We start from the raw sequence: 15,243 nt of genomic DNA, 5'->3' as shown, positions 1-15,243 counted from the left end.
AGACATTTGAATTTCTTTCCTAAAATTAAGAAAAACAAAAATATATTTAATAATTGGCTACAAAGAAATATTTCTATACTTGGGAGAGTACTTCTGTCCAAGGCAGAGGGACTGTCTCGTTTTGTGTACCCCTCATTATCTTTGTGTAAATCCTTCTACTTGTAAAGAGATCAATAAGACCTTTCTTGACTTCATCTGGAAAAATAAAGTCTCACAAATATTAAAAAGTCAGTCCTTTCTAATAAAAGAGCTGAAGGAGGTCTGGAAGTGTTGGATTTTGTTGACATAAATAACACTTTCTAGATCAACTGGTTGAAAAGATGTTTGATCAATACTGATTCAATATGGTATTTAATTCCAAATAATTTATTTAATAATTTGGGAGGTCTTCAATTTTTACTGAAATGTAATTATATTCCTGAAAGATGACCTGCTAAATTGGCTAGGTTTCACCAACAAGTTTTAATGGCCTGGAAAACATGTTTCCTACACAATTTGTCTCCTCATAAAGCTCTCTTGTGGAATAATTCAGACATAACTGTAAGGAATAAGTAATTGTTCTACCCCAGCTGGCATGAGAGGAATATTGACTTTGTTCTTGATGTTTTTGACAACAAGGGTAATATTCTCACATATGAACAATTTATACCATTGGAAGAGTTTCCAATACCTTTCAGAGAGTTTATTTCTGTGATCAAAGCCGTTCCCAGGGGTCTAACTACACTAATAAAAACTCATCTTAGCTTTGGTAATGATTACAAAATGTATCCAGAACTCAGATTGGAAGGCGTGGGCTTACTTGAGAAATCTTGTTGTAATAAATATATAAGACAAATTCTTCATTCACAAAACCAATTTACACGAGTGGAAAAATGCATGGTTAAGTCCTTTCAAAAATTGTATACCAAACAAAGTTAAGGAAGTGCGCGTTAAAACTTTATATACGATATATCCATTGAATTCTATGATGTCCACATTTGTGGATATTGATGATATCTGTGTTTTCTGTGAAGAAGGTGAGAATCTGTCTCACTTGTTCTTTGAATGTAAATTTGTGTCAGAATTTTGGGAAAATCTTGCAAAATATTTATTTACCATTATGAACAATACTCGTGTTTTTGACATTAAATATATATGTTACTATTGCAATGATAACAAGCCCATTGAAATTATTGTGATTTAAAAAAAATATTGTTTCCAAATACTTTATACACAAACAAAAATTTAAAAATTCTATACCAAAATTACTGTAATGACCTGACTAGATCATAAATGAACAATTGTCCAGACAGAGGCTTGAGTTTGCGAATTGACGGTTTATTAAACCAACTTTACACAGGCTACTGTTTGGGCCGTAGCACACGCCAAATAGATGACAGATAACCCACAAGCCAATCGTGACCTTCTCTTGTGAAGCCCAGACGTAAGAGAGAGAGAACAAAGGCTGAACCTGGTCTTAACTTCCAATGCTCCACCCCCCTGCCCAACCCCCCTCGACGCCACTCCGCCAACCACCAGGATGCCCGGCATCAGAACATTCCAGGCATTCCCGTGATTGGCAGATAGCAGGTTGATTGACATGTCGGACCCCGCGAACACCGGGTACTGGTCAGTACAACACAACCACCTCCTAGCCTAACACATAACACACAGCTGTCTGTGCGGGTCGCTACATTACATTTATTTTTATTTTTTATTATCTTGTCAAGACATTATCCCTAGTAAATAACAACAAGAATAACATCTTCCTCAATCATTATAATTCGATATGTTCAATGAATACAATTGCACTAAAATTGTTTTTATTATTTTATTTATATTTTTTGTGTGTTTGAGTATTTTCTTGTTTAAACCTGTTTTGTTAGACATGTTTGATGTAGCAATGTAAGTGTATTTTTGTATTATGAATAATTTAAAACAATGATGGGTGGGGGACAAATAAAAATGATAGGGGGGTCAAATAGCCAAACCGAAAACCGCAGGCAAAAATGTAGGTTAAACTGACAACTGAGTGAAGAGCAGAAATCTCAACTAGCAAGCAAGTCGCAGCAATGAAGAACGCGAAGAAGGTGATAGTTCTGGCAGAGGGGAGATTTTCGGCACAACACCTGCCTGCCCCAAGTCCAAGCAGGCAACTTGCTCGTCAGTCAGCTGAAAACTCGCTAGTTGTCCTATCAACTTCAGAATGCTGCAAATCAGGTCAGCATCATAGCTATTTCTTTAAGGAAAGGAAATGATTGCCTCGACATTGTCAAGCCCAGCTAGACAGCTGTCAACGCTTGCTGCTTACTAGCTAACGATGTCCACTTCAAGACATGGCTAGCTAGTTATTAGCTAACACCATGTAGCTAGATATTCTTGACATGTTTACAACTTGAATCACGTGAAAACTTGCTTGTGTGCATGCATGTTCTCATACATTTATCATACTGTTATCTGGCACAACAGGGCAGTGACACTTTGGCATGGCCTAAGTTACTGAAGATTGAAAGACAGGAGTTTGTTCCTGCGTGAGCAGAGCAGCTCTGCCCTCACCCATGTCCCTGCCACATCTGCAAAGACCCCCAGCCGCCCCAGGGTATCCCAGCCCTCTCAGCAGGGGCCAGGCTTCTCCAATGAGCACAGGAGGGGCTGCAGATTCACCAGGCCTGGGACCGGTCCTCGTAGGGCAAGCCGTGTCCAGCTGTTCTTCCCCGCTCCCTCCCTGTCCTCTGGGGCTGAGTGGGATACTACCCACCCACCTTCTTGGTCACACTACCTGAGTGGCTTCAGCCTAAGTGGGGTCAGTGCTTTCAGTAGTCCCTCCTTCAGTTCAGCCTGGAGACAAGCTCCAGCCTCCACCTCCAAGGCCACTCCCTCAGAGCAACACTCTGCTCAGAGAGCAAGTCTGGGGAATTTCATGCTGTCCCCTCCAGAACTTCAGCACTAACACAGTCCCAGACTGGGGGTTCATCAGCAGCCGCAGGAGGAGCGCCAAGATGGGGATGGGATTTTGTCTCACCTGTGAATTGCTGATAAAATCTTACTTGTATCAGCTCAACCAAAACAATGTACATAACATACTGTTCTCTCTCCAGTAGACTGCAGACAGAATCATCACGGAGGATCAACCCAACCCCAGTCTGTGCAGAGCGGCCTCACTCCAGACCTAAGACTTTCACTTCCACCCCGTTCAGCACCAGGCCCTCCACAGTCCCAGAGGCAGTCACTGGGGCCCTAAACGTCAATGTGGGCAGCCCCCCTCTGTCTGCAGGAGGAGTGAGAACTGCTAAAGAGAGAGAAGTACGTGTGGTGGCCTTTTCCTGCAGTCAATAATCCGAAAGTGCCCACTTTGACCTCACGACTGGAATGTTATCAATACTCTTCATTCCTTTTTTTAAATTAAAAAAAATCTGGTGTTTCTATGTAAAAACACTTTTGTTAAATTGAAGTCTTCTGTGATGTATATGAAATGTAATATTGGGATGCAAACACAAAATGTAATACATTTCAACGCTAAATCTGACATGGTACAGGTGTGTTCCTTTTTTAAGCCGTAGCCATGTGTGTGAGGTGGGTACTTTTGTTTCAAAGTAGATTACCAAGAAACACCCCGTGTGATCCTCTTTAAGGCCACTGCAGTCAAAGGTTTCAAGGAGGCCCAGTCACCATTATAACACTCGCTGCCTTTTTCTTTTATCCAGACTATATGTTTTACTTCTCCGAGGACGGGTTTCCCAGACACGGAGTAAGCCTTGTCCTGGACTAAATTCATGCTCCATGGAAAATCTCAATTGTAAGTATTTTTTTTTTTTAGCAAAGAGTTGTCTTAATCTGTGCCCTGTAAACTGGGGGGGGGGGCTCCAAAATGTCCTGACCCCAACAAAGTCACCGTGACCTCTGAACTGGACCTTCTGAATGACCTCTACTGCACCTGCATGACCTGTAGGGGGGGGGGGGGTAGCCTTGGGATAACCCCAGATATGTTTTTGTGCTTTTGGAAATCTACTTTTGGTAGTTAGATTTTAAGTGCCTTAGTAGAAGTCCTGTGCATGTAGTGTGATTTTAGTACTGTTGTGTAATGTGTATTGTATCATTCTGGGGAAGATTCTAATGTTGTGTTTGGTCTATCTGTTTCTGACAGAACATCTGGTTCCCAATGTGTTCCTGGAGCTTTTCTTTGTGCTACAGCTGCTCACGTCTAGAACACCATCTGTCACAGAGGAAGAGGAGGAAGGTCTAAGTATAGAGAAGTCAGGTAAGAGGTGGAGATTCCTTCACAGGCCTACTAATCAGTATAGAGGTGTGAAGTGGATGGAGAGGGAATAGCATGATAAAACAGAAACATTGTGGTTGATCTGATAAAAGTAATAATTAGTATGATTTGTGTAATTCACATTTTATTTGTGTAGGTATTGTGTAATATTATTTCTCTTTTAGGTCAGTTTATATAATGTTTTATTGGTGGAAATAGGACTTTGCTGACCCTTGAGTTATACTTGATCTATGCAGATGTCCTGGAAAGAGGTTACTACAGAAATATGCACAACTGTGTCTACTTCTCTGTCAGGGTGCTGGAGAATCGGTTTGAGTGAGTTCCCCCTTACTTCGTTATTGTCAAATGATACTGAATGTTTAAGACTTGAATCCTATGATAATGCTGCTCTGTATAATGTGTTCGTATATGTTTTACTGCAGCTGCACTCTTGACTGGTTCTCCCTTGAAAAAGAGGTAGTTTGACATCAATGTGAGAACCTGCTAAAAGAAACCCCATCAGTCCTGAGACCCCAGCAAAAAATCAGCTTTTTATTTCTCTGACGTTCATTGATCTGCATGTCCAGCCCTTATATTTAGCCTCCCATTGAAGTGTTTTACCGTGTCCTTTTCAGGACAACCAGCGCTACAAGTAGAACACAAAACTATTTGACATAAACAATTGCAATGATGAGTTCTATTGAAAATTGTAAATTAAAAAAATGTCAGCCAAAACAAAAACCTGATACTGAATTTATATGAATGTTAGAAATAAAGAAATTGTTTGCTCACAGGGAAATGAATATCCAACTTATCAGGGACAACTGTGTGGAGTTTGGAGGTTGTAACAGCAACTATGTGAGCTTATTACTTACAGTATTATAGACACTATGTCCTGGGATTTCCTATCATCTATGTAGAATAACCCGTTACAGTATTATAGACACTATGTCCTGGGATTTCCTATGATCTATGTAGAATAACCCCTTATAGTATTATAGACACTATGTCCTGGGATTTCCTCTGATCTATGTTGAATAACCCCTTACAGTATTAGAGACACTATGTCCTGGGATTTCCTTTGATCTATGTAGAATAACCCCTTACAGTATTATAGACACTATGTCCTGGGATTTCCTCTGATCTATGTTGAATAACCCCTTACAGTATTATAGACACTATGTCCTGGGATTTCCTATTATCTATGTTGAATAACCCCTTACAGTATTATAGACACTATGTCCTGGGATTTCCTATCATCTATGTTGAATAACCCCTTACAGTATTATAGACACTATGTCCTGGGATTTCCTATCATCTATGTAGAATAACCCCTTACAGTATTATAGACACTATGTCCTGGGATTTCCTATTATCTATGTAGAAGAACCCCTTACAGTATTATAGACATTATGTCCTGGGATTTCCTATCATCTATGTAGAAGAACCCCTTACAGTATTATAGACACTATGTCCTGGGATTTCCTATCATCTATGTAGAATAACCCCTTACTGTCACGCCTTGGTCATTGTATTTTGTGTTCTTGTTATATGTTTGGGTAGGCCAGGGTGTGACATGGGTTTACATGTTGTTTTCGTATTGGGGTTTGTATTATTTGGGATCGCGGCTGATTAGGGGTGTTGTTATGCTTGGCTGCCTGAGGCGATTCTCAATCAGAGTCAGGTGCTTATCGTTGTCTCTGATTGGGAACCGTATTTAGGGAGCCATAGTTTCGCTTTGTATTTCGTGGGTGATTGTTCCTGTCTCTGTGTAGTGTTCACCAGATAGGCTGTAATTAGGTTTTCGTTCCGTTTGTTGTTTTCGTTTTTCAGTTATTTCATGTACCGCATTTTCATTCATTAAAGTCATGAGTAACCAACACGCTGCATTTCGGTCCGACTCTCTTCTTTCAACAGACGAACGACGTTACACTTACAGTATTATAGACACTATGTCCTGGGATTTCCTATTATCTATGTAGAAGAACCCCTTACAGTATTATAGACACTATGTGTCATGTTTGTCATTTATTGTCATGTCTTGTCCCTGTGCTCCCCATGCTATTCGTTTCCCTCTGCTGGTCTTGTTTGGTTCTATCCTTCTCTCTCCCCCTCCCTCTCTCACTCTCTCGCTCTCTCTTCTCTCTGTCGTTCCGTTCCTGCTCCCAGCTGTTCCTATTCCCCTAATCATCATTTAGTCTTCCCACACCTGTTCCCGATCCTTTCCCCTGATTAGACTCCCTATTTATTCCTTTGTGATCCGTTCCTGTTCCGTCGGTTCCTCGTATTGTATTCACCATGTTGTGATTGCGTTTCGCCCTGTCCTGTCGTGTTTTTGCCGTGATTGTGTATCACCCTGTCCTGTCGTGTTTTGTGCCTTCATCAGACGCTGCGTGTGAGCAGGTGTCTCAGTCGACTACGGCCTGCGCCTACCCGGCGACCTGCAGTCTGTGGCCGCTTCTCCAGTTGTTTTCCCCTCTACAAATCTAGAGGATGTCAGTTATTCCGTTTTGAACATTATTAAACTCTGTTTCTGTTAAGTCGCTTTTGGGTCCTCTTTTACCTGCATGACAGAAGGAACCGACCAAGGAATGGACCCAGCGACTTCAGACGCTCGTTACACTGCCGTCGAGTTCCAAGGAGCCATGCTCGGCAGACACGAGCAGGAATTGTCTGCTGCTCGCCATGCCGTGGAGAACCTGGCCGCTCAGGTTTCCGACCTCTCTGGACAGTTCCAGAGTCTACGTCTCGTGCCACCTGTTACTCCCTGGCCTGCCGAGCCTCCAGAACCCAGGGTTAATAACCCACCTTGCTACTCCGGGCAGCCCACTGAGTGCCGCTCCTTTCTCACGCAGTGTGAGATTGTGTTCTCTCTCCAACCCCACACATACTCTAGAGAGAGAGCTCGGGTTGCTTACGTCATTTCACTCCTTACTGGCCGGGCTCGAGAATGGGGCACAGCTATCTGGGAGGCAAGGGCTGATTGCTCTAACAGATTCCAGAACTTTAAAGAGGAGATGATTCGGGTTTTTGACCGTTCAGTTTTTGGTGAGGAGGCTTCTAGGGCCCTGGCTTCCTTATGCCAAGGTGAACGGTCCATAACGGATTATTCCATTGAGTTTCGCACTCTTGCTGCCTCTAGTGAGTGGAACGAGCCGGCGCTGCTCGCTCGTTTTCTGGAGGGACTCCACGCAGCGGTTAAGGATGAGATTCTTCCCGGGAGGTTCCTTCAGATGTGGACTCTTTGATTGCTCTCGCCATCCGCATAGAACGACGGGTAGATCTTCGTCACCGGGCTCGTGGAAGAGAGCTCGCATCAACGGTGTTTCCCTGCTCCGCATCGCAACCATCTCCCTCCTCTGGCTTTGAGACTGAGCCCATGCAGCTGGGAGGGATTCGCATCTCGAATAAGGAGAGGGAACAGAGGATCACCAACCGCCTGTGCCTCTATTGCGGAGTTGCTGGACATTTTGTTATTTCATGTCCAGTAAGAGGCCAGAGCCCATCAGTAAGCGGAGGGCTACTGGTGAGCGCTACTACTCAGGTCCCTTCATCTAGATCTTGTACTACTATGTCGGTCCATCTACGCTGGACCGGTTCGGGTGCTACATGCAGTGCTTTGATTGACTCTGGGGCTGAGGGTTGTTTCATGGACGAAGCATGGGCTCGGAAACATAACATTCCTTTCAGACCGTTAGACAGGCCTACGCCCATGTTTGCCTTAGATGGTAGTCATCTTCCCAGTATCAAATTTGAGACACTACCTTTAACTCTCACAGTATCTGGTAACCACAGTGAGACTATGTCTTTTTGATTTTCCGTTCACCGTTTACACCTGTTGTTTTGGGTCACCCCTGGCTTGTATGTCATAATCCTTCTATTAATTGGTCTAGTAATTCTATCCTATCCTGGAACGTTTCTTGTCATGTGAAGTGTTTAATGTCTGCCATCCCTCCCATTTCTTCTGTCCCTACTTCTCAGGAGGAACCTGGCGATTTGACAGGAGTGCCGGAGGAATATCATGATCTGCGCACGGTCTTCAGTCGGTCCCGAGCCAACTCCCTTCCTCCTCACCGGTCGTATGATTGTAGTATTGATCTCCTTCCGGGGACCACTCCTCCTCGAGGTAGACTATACTCTCTGTCGGCTCCCGAACGTAAGGCTCTCGAGGATTATTTGTCTGTGTCTCTTGACGCCGGTACCATAGTGCCTTCTTCCTCTCCGGCCGGGGCGGGGTTCTTTTTGTTAAGAAGAAGGACGGTACTCTGCGCCCCTGCGTGGATTATCGAGGGCTGAATGACATAACGGTTAAGAATCGTTATCCGCTTCCCCTTATGTCATCAGCCTTCGAGATTCTGCAGGGAGCCAGGTGCTTTACTAAGTTGGACCTTCGTAACGCTTACCATCTCGTGCGCATCAGAGAGGGGGACGAGTGGAAAACGGCGTTTAATACTCCGTTAGGGCATTTTGAGTACCGGGTTCTGCCGTTCGGTCTCGCCAATGCGCCAGCTGTTTTTCAGGCATTAGTTAATGATGTTCTGAGAGACATGCTGAACATTTTTGTTTTTGTCTATCTTGACGATATCCTGATTTTTCTCCGTCACTCGAGATTCATGTTCAGCACGTTCGACGTGTTCTACAGCGCCTTTTAGAGAATTGTCTCTACGTAAAGGCTGAGAAGTGCTCTTTTCATGTCTCCTCCGTTACTTTTCTCGGTTCCGTTATTTCCGCTGAAGGCATTCAGATGGATTCCGCTAAGGTCCAAGCTGTCAGTGATTGGCCCGTTCCAAGGTCACGTGTCGAGTTGCAGCGCTTTTTAGGTTTCGCTAATTTCTATCGGCGTTTCATTCGTAATTTCGGTCAAGTTGCTGCCCCTCTCACAGCTCTTACTTCTGTCAAGACGTGTTTTAAGTGGTCCGGTTCCGCCCAGGGAGCTTTTGATCTTCTAAAAGAACGTTTTACGTCCGCTCCTATCCTCGTTACTCCTGACGTCACTAGACAATTCATTGTCGAGGTTGGCGCTTCAGAGGTAGGCGTGGGAGCCATTCTATCCCAGCGCTTCCAGTCTGACGATAAGGTTCATCCTTGCGCTTATTTTTCTCATCGCCTGTCGCCATCTGAGCGCAACTATGATGTGGGTAACCGTGAACTGCTCGCCATCCGCTTAGCCCTAGGCGAATGGCGACAGTGGTTGGAGGGCGACCGTTCCTTTTGTCGTTTGGACAGACCATAAGAACCTTGAGTACATCCGTTCTGCCAAACGACTTAATGCTCGTCAAGCTCGTTGGGCGTTGTTTTTCGCTCGTTTCGAGTTTGTGATTTCTTACCGTCCGGGTAGCAAGAACACCAAGCCTGATGCCTTATCCCGTCTGTTTAGTTCTTCTGTGGCTTCTACTGATCCCGAGGGGATTCTTCCTTATGGGCGTGTTGTCGGGTTAACAGTCTGGGGAATTGAAAGACAGGTTAAGCAAGCACTCACGCACACTGCGTCGCCGCGCGCTTGTCCTAGTAACCTCCTTTTCGTTCCTGTTTCCACTCGTCTGGCTGTTCTTCAGTGGGCTCACTCTGCCAAGTTAGCGGGTCATCCCGGTGTTCGAGGCACTCTTGCGTCTATTCGCCAGCGCTTTTGGTGGCCGACTCAGGAGCGTGACACGCGCCGTTTCGTGGCTGCCTGTTCGGACTGCGCGCAGACTAAGTCGGGTAACTCCCCTCCTGCCGGTCGTCTCAGACCGCTCCCCATTCCTTCTCGACCATGGTCTCACATTGCCTTAGACTTCATTACCGGTCTGCCTTTGTCTGCGGGGAAGACTGTGATTCTGACGGTTGTCGATAGGTTCTCTAAGGCGGCACATTTCATTCCCCTCGCTAAACTTCCTTCCGCTAAGGAGACGGCACAAATCATTATTGAGAATGTATTCAGAATTCATGGCCTCCCGTTAGACGCCGTTTCAGACAGAGGTCCGCAATTCACGTCACAGTTTTGGAGGGAGTTCTGTCGTTTGATTGGTGCGTCCGTCAGTCTCTCTTCCGGGTTTCATCCCCAGTCTAACGGTCAAGCAGAGAGGGCCAATCAGACGATTGGTCGCATACTACGCAGCCTTTCTTTCAGAAACCCTGCGTCTTGGGCAGAACAGCTCCCCTGGGCAGAATACGCTCACAATTCGCTTCCTTCGTCTGCTACCGGGTTATCTCCGTTTCAGAGTAGTCTGGGTTACCAGCCTCCTCTGTTCTCATCCCAGCTTGCCGAGTCCAGCGTTCCCTCCGCTCAAGCGTTTGTCCAACGTTGTGAGCGCACCTGGAGGAGGGTGAGGTCTGCACTTTGCCGTTACAGGGCACAGACGGTGAGAGCCGCCAATAAACGCAGGATTAAGAGTCCAAGGTATTGTTGCGGCCAGAGAGTGTGGCTTTCCACTCGCAACCTTCCTCTTACGACAGCTTCTCGTAAGTTGACTCCGCGGTTCATTGGTCCGTTCCGTGTCTCCCAGGTCGTCAATCCTGTCGCTGTGCGACTGCTTCTTCCGCGACATCTTCGTCGCGTCCATCCTGTCTTCCATGTCTCCTGTGTTAAGCCCTTTCTTCGCACCCCCGTTCGTCTTCCCTCCCCCCTCCCGTCCTTGTCGAGAGCGCACCTATTTACAAGGTACATAAAATTATGGACATGCGTTCTCGGGGACGGGGTCACCAATACCTAGTGGATTGGGAGGGTTACGGTCCTGAGGAGAGGAGTTGGGTTCCGTCTCGGGACGTGCTGGACCGTTCGCTCATCGATGATTTCCTCCGTTGCCGCCAGGATTCCTCCTCGAGTGCGCCAGGAGGCGCTCGGTGAGTGGGGGTACTGTCATGTTTGTCATTTATTGTCATGTCTTGTCCCTGTGCTCCCCATGCTATTCGTTTCCCTCTGCTGGTCTTGTTTGGTTCTATCCTTCTCTCTCCCCCTCCCTCTCTCACTCTCTCGCTCTCTCTTCTCTCTGTCGTTCCGTTCCTGCTCCCAGCTGTTCCTATTCCCCTAATCATCATTTAGTCTTCCCACACCTGTTCCCGATCCTTTCCCTGATTAGACTCCCTATTTATTCCTTTGTGATCCGTTCCTGTTCCGTCGGTTCCTCGTATTGTATTCACCATGTTGTGATTGCGTTTCGCCCTGTCCTGTCGTGTTTTTTGCCGTGATTGTGTATCACCCTGTCCTGTCGTGTTTTGTGCCTTCATCAGACGCTGCGTGTGAGCAGGTGTCTCAGTCGACTACGGCCTAGCGACCTGCAGTCTGTGGCCGCTTCTCCAGTTGTTTTCCCCTCTACAAATCTAGAGGATGTCAGTTATTCCGTTTTGAACATTATTAAACTCTGTTTCTGTTAAGTCGCTTTTGGGTCCTCTTTTACCTGCATGACACTATGTCCTGGGATTTCCTATTATCTATGTAGAAGAACCCCTTACAGTATTATAGACACTATGTCCTGGGATTTCCTATTATCTATGTAGAAGAACCCCTTACAGTATTATAGACACTATGTCCTGGGATTTCCTATTATCTATGTAGAAGAACCCCTTACAGTATTATAGACACTATGTCCTGGGATTTCCTATTATCTATGTAGAAGAACCCCTTACAGTATTATAGACACTATGTCCTGGGATTTCCTATTATCTATGTAGAAGAACCCCTTACAGTATTATAGACACTATGTCCTGGGATTTCCTATTATCTATGTAGAAGAACCCCTTACAGTATTATAGACACTATGTCCTGGGATTTCCTATTATCTATGTAGAAGAACCCCTTACAGTATTATAGACACTATGTCCTGGGATTTCCTATTATCTATGTAGAAGAACCCCTTACTGTAACGGTATTCGTTGTCTGAAGAAGAGGAATCATCGGACCAAAGCGCAGCTCGGTAAGTGTTCATGCTTTTTATTGACACTGAACACTATAACAAAAATGACAAAGAGAATAACACTAAACAGAAATTAACTACCCACAAAAAACATGTGGGAAAAAGCTACCTAAGTATGCTTCCCAATCAGAGACAACGATAGACAGCTGTCCCTGATTGAGAATCATACCCGGCCAAAATACAAAAACATAGAAAAAAGAACAGAATGCCCACCCAAATCACACCCTGACCAAACCAAAATAGAGACATAAAAAGCTCTAAGGTCAGGGCGTGACACTTACATTATTATTATAGACATTTCCTATCATCTATGTAGAATAACCCCTTACAGTATTTTAGACACTATATCCTGGGATTTCATATCATCTATATAGAATAACCCCTTGCCTTCTAATGACTCTTGTGTAGCTTGTGAGCGTTATAGGGAAAAACGTCAGTCAACTTTTTATAGATGCTTTTTAACTTTCTATTAGGGCTGGACGATATATTGAATTAATTTCATTGTGAACAGGCTTTTGTTCAAACAGTTGGAGACAGACAGGAGGGTGTGTTCAGAACAGTTCAACTGTCCTACCTTGTTAGCAAGCAAATAGATTAAATTTAGCTGGCTACTCACTAGCACGTGGTCTTGCGCTTCAGAGATTGTTGATGAGATCTGTGTTAATGTTTTGGAATGACTGCCTCAACAAGTTGGTCATTATCATTGGATGTGCATTGTTAATGGTTCTGGTTACATTTGTAACAAAAAAGGCATTTTCATCAACAGACATGAAAGCCATATCAGTGATTATTGCCAAAAAAAGCACATTTAACTATTATGATCAAATTGTTAGTGGGTCTTATGGTTGTGGAAGGATTATATTTAACCTGGGTATCATTTTACAAGCCCTGAAGTCATTACATTATTCCTGACAGTTTGAAACATAGTGTATTGACCTTTTAATTGTGCAACAATGCATAATTCGAAAAATAATACAAATAAATCATGATATATATATTGAACAAAAATGCAACATGCATCAATTTCAACAAATTACATTTCATATAAGGAAATTGGTCACTTTAAATAAATAAATTATGCCCTAATCTTTGGATTTCACTTGACTGGGCAGGGGGGCAGACTAGGTGGTCCTGGGTGGACATAGACCCACCCACTTGGGAGCCAGGCCCATCCACTGGGGAGCCAGGCCCATCCACTGGGGAGCCAGGCCCATCCACTGGGGAGCCAGGCCTATCCACTGGGGAGCCAGGCCCATCCACTGGGGAGCCAGGCCCATCCACTGGGGAGCCAGGCCCATCCACTGGGGAGCCAGGCCCATCCACTGGGGAGCCAGGCCCATCCACTGGGGAGCCAGGCCTATCCACTGGGGAGCCAGGCCTATCCACTGGGGAGCCAGGCCCATCCACTGGGGAGCCAGGCCCATCCACTGGGGAGCCAGGCCCATCCACTTGGGAGCCAGGCCCATCCACTGGGGAGCCAGGTCCATCCACTGGGGAGCCAGGCCCATCCACTGGGGAGCCAGGCCTATCCACTGGGGAGCCAGGCCCATCCACTGGGGAGCCAGGCTCATCCACTGGGGAGCCAGGCCCATCCACTGGGGAGCCAGGCCTATCCACTGGGGAGCCATGACCATCCACTGGGGAGCCAGGCCCATCCACTGGGGAGCCAGGCCCATCCACTGGGGAGTCAGGTCCAGTCAATCAGAATGAGTTTTTCCCCATAAAAGGGCTTTATTACAGACAGAAATACTCCTCAGTTTCATCAGCTGTCTGGGTGGCTGGTTCTCAGGCAATCATGCAGGTGAAGAAGCAGGATGTGGAGGTCCTGGGCTGGTGTGGTTACACATGGTCTGAGGTTTTGAGGCCGGTTGAACTTAGTGCCAAATTATCTAAAAATGACTTTGGAGGCTGCTTATGGTAGAGAAATGAACATTAAATTATCTGGCAACAGCTCTGGTAGACATTCCTGCAGTCAGCATGCCAATTGCACACTCCCTCAAAACTTGAGACAACTGTGGCATTGTGTTGTGTGACAAAACTGCACATTTTGGAGTGGCCTCTAAAACAGTGTGTCTAACTGTGTCAAACACATGAAGTATGTTCAATTTCTCTATCTGTGTTTATGTTGTATACAAATGTGTTATTATGTATCCACTGTTTGCATGTGTATGTGTGTACACAAGTGAGATGGTATCATGGTGGTATACTGTAGTATACATCTACAATGACTGTGTGTGTGTCTGCCGCAGGGCCACCCAGGTGTGGGAGCTGGTCCATGGTGGAGAGAGGTTGCTGAGGGAGGGGCTGATCTCACCAGTGGCCAACCCTATGAAACCCAAGGACTCCATCTGTGCTCAGCTCTGTGACGTGGAGCCAGCAGGCTCTGCCGAGAGATACCAGGTACACATACTCTATTTGTTGAAATGGCATCCAGAAGAACCTGAATGAAATAACCAACGACGGCAAGATGCTGCCATTAATACTCATTGAGTGGGTTTATAGTGTTAGATTCAAATTCTCGGAGTAAAAAAATGATCTCTATCACTCCTCAGATACTATAGTATTACTTCTGATGTATCATGTCTCTAGTATAACAATGTTCCACGTTTTACCCAGAATCTTAACAATAGTCTATTATTTGTGTGTGTGTTTGACTATAGCCTCTTATGTATCTTCAGGTTCTGCAGTGTGAAAGGTTTGGAAGACTTCAGGGTGTTCCTTCCTGATGAAACTTCTCCTGCTGTAAGTCGATTCAGAGTTGCTCTTTCAACTCTTTCTGTCTAAATCAGTCCTTGCTGACGTGACGTTGCTAACATGCGTTGTCGCTCCCTCCAGATTCTCACCACCTCTGAGAACATCCAGTCTCGTCCCAGCTCAGTGCCCTCAGAGACTGGTGGTGTGGGTGGGGCCGAGGCTAAGACTGGAAGTTGGGCCGGTGCTGCGACGGCACCCAGGAACAGCCACGGACACCAAGACAGGAAAAGGCAAGGAGGCTTTGACGTTATTATGGTGATGATGGTTATTATGGTGATGATGGTTATTATGGTGATGATGGTTATTATGGTGATGATCGTTATTATGGGGATGATCGTTATTATGGTGGTGATGATGATGGTT

The 15,243-nt window shown here is 45.3% G+C and overlaps 2 long non-coding RNA genes across 3 annotated transcripts; both read left to right on the top strand.

Moving 5' to 3' along the window:
* The first annotated feature begins 1,986 nt into the window (after positions 1-1,986).
* On the top strand, positions 1,987-5,215 carry LOC124045338. 2 transcript variants are annotated; one of them, XR_006840830.1, is made up of 7 exons: positions 1,987-2,199; positions 2,449-2,782; positions 3,081-3,282; positions 3,684-3,775; positions 4,124-4,237; positions 4,492-4,570; positions 4,678-5,215. It is a non-coding gene; the product is annotated as an uncharacterized LOC124045338 (long non-coding RNA). The 2 variants fall into 2 exon arrangements; XR_006840829.1 differs by having other exon boundaries at positions 2,449-3,282.
* Positions 5,216-14,447: 9,232 nt separating this feature from the next.
* Positions 14,448-15,091, top strand: LOC124047018. The gene is made up of 3 exons (XR_006841079.1): positions 14,448-14,526; positions 14,805-14,868; positions 14,962-15,091. It is a non-coding gene; the product is annotated as an uncharacterized LOC124047018 (long non-coding RNA).
* Positions 15,092-15,243: the final 152 nt, after the last annotated feature.

This window comes from Oncorhynchus gorbuscha, linkage group LG10 (genome assembly GCF_021184085.1).
Source record: "Oncorhynchus gorbuscha isolate QuinsamMale2020 ecotype Even-year linkage group LG10, OgorEven_v1.0, whole genome shotgun sequence".
NCBI lineage: Eukaryota > Metazoa > Chordata > Actinopteri > Salmoniformes > Salmonidae > Oncorhynchus > Oncorhynchus gorbuscha.
The sequence above is the reverse complement of the archived record's forward strand: the minus strand, read 5'-3'. Positions and strand labels throughout refer to the sequence as shown.